Source organism: Oncorhynchus clarkii, chromosome 17 (genome assembly GCF_045791955.1).
Source record: "Oncorhynchus clarkii lewisi isolate Uvic-CL-2024 chromosome 17, UVic_Ocla_1.0, whole genome shotgun sequence".
Classification (NCBI taxonomy): domain Eukaryota; kingdom Metazoa; phylum Chordata; class Actinopteri; order Salmoniformes; family Salmonidae; genus Oncorhynchus; species Oncorhynchus clarkii.
The window spans coordinates 6,515,756-6,521,755 of record NC_092163.1 but is presented as its reverse complement, the minus strand read 5'-3'; positions in this window follow the sequence as shown (position 1 = coordinate 6,521,755).

Below are 6,000 nucleotides of genomic sequence, written 5' to 3'. Positions count from 1 at the left end.
GAATGTCCACTGGAGCTGTTACGGAATTGAATGTACAGTACCAGTCAAAAGTTTGGACTCACCTACTCATTCAAGGGTTTTTCTTTATTTTTACTATTTTCTACATTGTAAAATAATGGAGAAGACATCAAAATTATTAAAAAACACATGGAATCATGTAGCTCCCCACAGGTGTTAAAATAAAATATATATTTTATTCTTCAAAAGTTGCCACCCTTGCTTTCTCTCAACCAGCTTCACCTGGAATCCTTTTCCAACAGTCTTGTAGGCGTTCCCACATATGCTGAGAACTTGTTTTCCTTCACTCTGCGATCCAACTAATCCCAAACCATCTCGATTTGTTGTACAGGCTTCCATTAAAGAACATTCTCTGTGTTCTGTTAGACAGGTAGCTCTGGTGCGGCAGGTAGCCTAGTGGTTAGAGCGGTAGGCCAGTAACCGAGAGATTGCTGGATCTTATCCCCGAGTTGACAAGGTAAAACTCTGTCGTTCTGCCCCTGAACAAGGCAGTCCTAGGCCGTCATTGAAAATAATAATTTGTTCTTAACTGACTTGCCTAGTTAAATAAAGGTTATATTTTAAAATAAAAACTCTTTATCCACAATATAGCAGGGGGTGTAAAGCCATACGTTTTTTTCAGCAGCAGACTACGATCGATAATGTCAAAAGCCGCACTGAGTCAAACAAAACAGCCCCAACAATATTTTATCATCAATTTCTCTCAGCCAGTCAGTCATTTGTAAGTGCTGTGCTTGTTGAATGAACTTCCCTATAAGCTGAAAGTCTATATTTGTTTACTGTAAAATAGCATTGTATCTGGTCAAATATTTTTTTCCCAAAATTGTAAGGGTTGGTAACAGGCTGATTGGTCAGCTATTTAAGCCAGTAAAGGGAGCTTTACTATTCTTGGGTAGTGGAATGACTTTAGCTTCCCTCCAGGCCTGAGGGCACACACTTTCTAGTAGGCTTAAATTAAAGACAAGGCAAATAGGAATGGCAATATCGGCCGCTATTATCCTCAATTTTCCATCCACGTTGTCAGACACCAGTGACTTGTCATTGTAGATTTTATTTGCCCAAAATTTCATTGAAGATGCTCCAAAGATTTTTACTATCATTCTTCATGTAATTTATCTTTGTTTCATTGTGTACTTTCTTCTTTTTATTCAGTTTAGTCAAATGATGTCTCAATTTGCAATAGGTTTGCCAATCAGTTATACAGCCAGACCTATATGCCATCTCTTTTGCCTCCCACTTCATCATACCATTTTTAAAATTCCTCATCAATTCACGTGGATTTAACAGTTTTTACAGTCATTTTCTTAATGGGTGCTGCTTATTAGTAACTGGGATAAGCAGTTTCAAATGTGCCAAGGGCAGTGTTTGGTTGCTCATCATTACACACCACGGACCAACAAATATTATTTACATCAACAACATAGGAATCACTACAAAAAAATGTATGACCTCTTATACACAATATTAGTTCCAGCCTTTGGAACGGTGGTTTTCCTAGACATGGCTACTATATTGTGATCACTACATCTGATGGATCTGGACACTGCTTTAAAACCCATTTCTGCAGCATTAGTAAAGATATGATCAAACCATGTTGATGATTTCATTCCTCTACTGTTTGTCACTACCCTGGTAGGTTGATTGATAACCTGAACAAGGTTGCCGGCACTGGTTACAGTTTGAAGCTTTCGTTTGAGAGGGCAGCCTGATCACAGTTTTCCTCCAGTATTAGTTAATTAATAAAAAAGTCTTGAGTTTAGTTTGCCTGTTCTACAGTCTTTTAAAGATAGGGGTGTTGACTGCGACAGGCAATGTAACATCCATAATGTTTTAAGGAAAAGTTTTTGTAAAACAAGCACCTTACATTGGATCATCTAGAAACTTTCTCTCCAAAGCTACCTTTCATCAAGGTTTTATATGGTCTATTGGTTTCTCTCTTTTCATTGGCAGAATCCTTTTTCAGTGTTATGATATTCATAACATCCACTCTATCTTCCTGTCAACTAACAGAACTCTGCTGGTTGTCCTGGTAACAGATACCGGTGGGCAGATCTAATGTATTTGTTCAAACTAAACTACAGCACTTACTTTGATGAGTCAAATCTGATCCTTTCTTCTCTTTTCCTCCTCTCACAGTTCCACTCAGCCCCATTTTTTTCCTGCAGTCCACCAGCAGCACAGACAACCTCTTCATACCCAGCAGTAAGGTGCTACCGGGAGAGGCACGACGCGGGGACTCCGGGAGGGAGGAAGGGCTAGCATTGTCCTAGTAACCATAAAGAGGGTACAGCGCCAGAACTTCTTTCTCCAAACAGCAGACCTCCTCTTCTATAGCAGGGGATGAGTACTTTAATGAACTCATGGTCAGCGATGTTAGCTAGCTAGTTAGCATTAGCGACTAGCCTCGTGCTCGGCTCAGCATCAATCTTTAACAAGTTTGCAAATTAGGTTACAGTTAACCAGTTAATACGTCAACAGAACTGTGTTTAAAACACTGAGATTAGATCATGTACATTAAGATGGCCTAAATCGTCAATCTTTCACTTTTATGTTGGCTAGCAAGCTACCGAGGTGGTTGAAAGAGTAGCCGCGTCGTTGTTCCTGAAGAAGCGTCCGTCCAGTCCATTATACGTCACGGAAGAATCATCACCTGAAAGACGCTTATCGCCATCTGCTGTCTGGAGTGGGTAACGCAGTTTGGAAACAATACACTACACTACACTTTTGTATTGGAAAGAACGTACCGTAATTTCTAATATCTAAAAAGGATTAAACTTTTTTACATGTTTTATCATTTTTTTTTTTTAAATGAAAATCACTGAGGAGGGTCCTCCCCTTCCTCCTCTCAGGAGCCTCCACTTCCTCCTCTGAGGAGCCTCCCCTTCCTCCTCTCAGGAGCGTCCCCTTCCTCCTCTGAGGAGCATCCCCTTCCTCCTCTGAGGAGCCTCCCCTGCACGCAAAGGACATCCAGCCAACTTGTGTGGGAAGCATTGGAGTCAACATGGGCCAGCATCCCTGTGGAAAGCTTTCGACACCTTGTAGAGTCCATGCCCCAACGAATTGAGGCTAATCTGAGGGAGAAAGAGGAGGGTCCAACTTCATATTAGGAAGGTGTTCGAAATGTTTGGTATAATCAGTGGATATATCTGCCATTTAGCAGACACTTTTATCTAAAGGGATTTGCAGTCATGTTTGCAAACAATTAACATATGGATGGTCCCAGGAATACTCCACCAACTGAGCAACAGGACCACAAGGAATGATCAAGGAATGACACAGATAAACACACACAGCCTGAGTTTCAAAAATATAATTAAATCATTAGACCGTAACATTGAAACTGACATACTTCATATTAGACGTAGACCGATTAATTTGGGCGCATTTCAAGTTTGTATAAACATTTTTTTAACACCTTTATTTAATCTTTATTTAACTCGGCAAGTCAGTTAAGAACACATTCTTATTTTCAATGACGGCCTTGGAACGGTGGGTTAACTGCCTTGTCCAGGGGTAGAACGCTAGATTTGAACATTGTCAGCTCGGGGGAATCAAACTTGCAACCTTACAGTTAACTCGTCCAACGCTCTAACCACCTGCCTCTCATTACACTCCACGAGGATCCTGCCTGTTACACGAATGTAGTAGAAGTTGCTAGCTAGCATTAGACTTCTTAGAAAAACAATCAATCAATCATAATCACTAGTTATAACTACACATGGGTGATGATATTACTAGTTTATCTAGCATGTCCTGTCGATGCGGTGCGTATCGTTGCTCCAATGTGTACCTAACCATAAACACCAATGCCTTTCTTAAAATCAATACACAGAAGTATATATTTTTAAACCTGCATATTTAGCTAAAAGAAATCCAGGTTAGCAGGCAATATTAACCAGGTGAAATTGTGTCACTTCTCTTGCGTTCATTGCACGCAGAGTCAGGGTATATGCAACAGTTTGGGCCGCCTGGCTCATTGCGAACTAATTTGCCAGGACTTTTGGTTGTGCAATGAAACAAGTATATTTAGACTTAGGGATGCCACTCTTTAGATAAAATACCGAACGGTTCCGTATTTCACTGAAATAATAAACGTTTTGTTTTCAAAATGATAGTTTCCGTATTCGACCATATTAATGACCAAAGGCTAGCTAGTTAGCGGGCGCACGCTAATAGCGTTTCAAACGTCACTCTCTCTGAGACTTGGAGTAGTTATTCCCCTTGCTCTGCAAGGGCCTGCGGCTTTTGTGGAGCGATGGGTAACGCTGCTTCGAGTGTGGCTGTTGTCGATGTGTTCCTGGTTCGAGCCCAGGTAGGGGCGAGGAGAGGGACGGAAGCTATACTGTTACACTGGCAATACTAGAGTGCCTATAAGAACATCCAATAGTCAAAGGTATATGAAATACAAATGGTATAGAGAGAAATAGTTCTATAAATAATATATTAACTACAACCTAAAACCTCTTACCTGGGAATATTGAAGTCTCATGTTAAAAGGAACCACCAGCTTTCATATGTTCTCATGTTCTGAGCAAGGAACTCAAACGTTAGCTTTCTTACATGGCACATATTGCCATTTATTTACTTCTCCGACACTTTGTTTTTGCATTATTTAAACCAAATTGAACATGTTTCATAATTTATTTGAGGCTAAATTGATTTTTATTGATGTATTATATTAAGTTAAATAAGTGTTCATTCAGTATTGTTGTAATTGTCATTATTAGAAAAACAAATAAAAAAATTGTCCAATTAATTAATTAATCGCTCTAATAATCGGTATCAGCGTTGAAAAATCATAATCGGTCGAACTCTACTCCATATTTAGTTCAAATAAAATATTATTTGTCACATGCGCTGAATACAACAGGTGTAATGCTTACTGACAAGCCCTTAACCAACAATGTAGTTAAGAAAAATAAGGGTTAAGAAAATATTTCCTAAATTAAAAAAAATTAATAATAACAAAACAATAACGAGGCTATATACAGGAGGTACCAGTACAGAGTCAATGTGGAGGCTATATACATGAGGTACCAGTACAGAGTCAATGTGGAGGCTATATACAGGAGATACCAGTACATAGTCAATGAGGAGGCTATATACAGGAGGTACCAGTACAGAGTCAATATGGAGGCTATATACAGGGGGTACCAGTACAGAGTCAATGTGGAGGCTATATACAGGAGATACCAGTACAGAGTCAATGTGGAGGCTATATACAGGAGGTACCAGTACAGAGTCAATATGGAGGCTATATACAGGGGGTACCAGTACAGAGTCAATGTGGAGGCTATATACAGGAGGTACCAGTATAGAGTCAATGTGGAGGCTATATACAGGAGGTACCAGTATAGAGTCAATGTGGAGGCTATATACAGGAGGTACCAGTACAGAGTCAATGTGGAGGCTATATACAGGAGGTACCAGTACAGAGTCAATGTGGAGGCTATATACATGAGGTACCAGTACAGAGTCAATGTGGAGGCTATATACAGGAGGTACCAGTATAGAGTCAATGTGGAGGCTATATACAGGAGGTACCAGTATAGAGTCAATGTGGAGGCTATATACAGGAGGTACCAGTATAGAGTCAATGTGGAGGCTATATACAGGAGGTACCAGTATAGAGTCAATGTGGAGGCTATATACAGGAGGTACCAGTATAGAGTCAATGTGGAGGCTATATACAGGAGGTACCAGTATAGAGTCAATGTGGAGGCTATATACATGAGGTACCAGTATAGAGTCAATGTGGAGGCTATATACAGGAGGTACCAGTATAGAGTCAATGTGGAGGCTATATACAGGGGATACCAGTACAGAGTCAATGTGGAGGCTATATACAGGGGATACCAGTACAGAGTCAATGTGGAGGCTATATACATGAGGTACCAGTACAGAGTCAATGTGGAGGCTATATACAGGAGATACCAGTACAGAGTCAATGTGGAGACTATATACAGGAGATACCAGTACAGA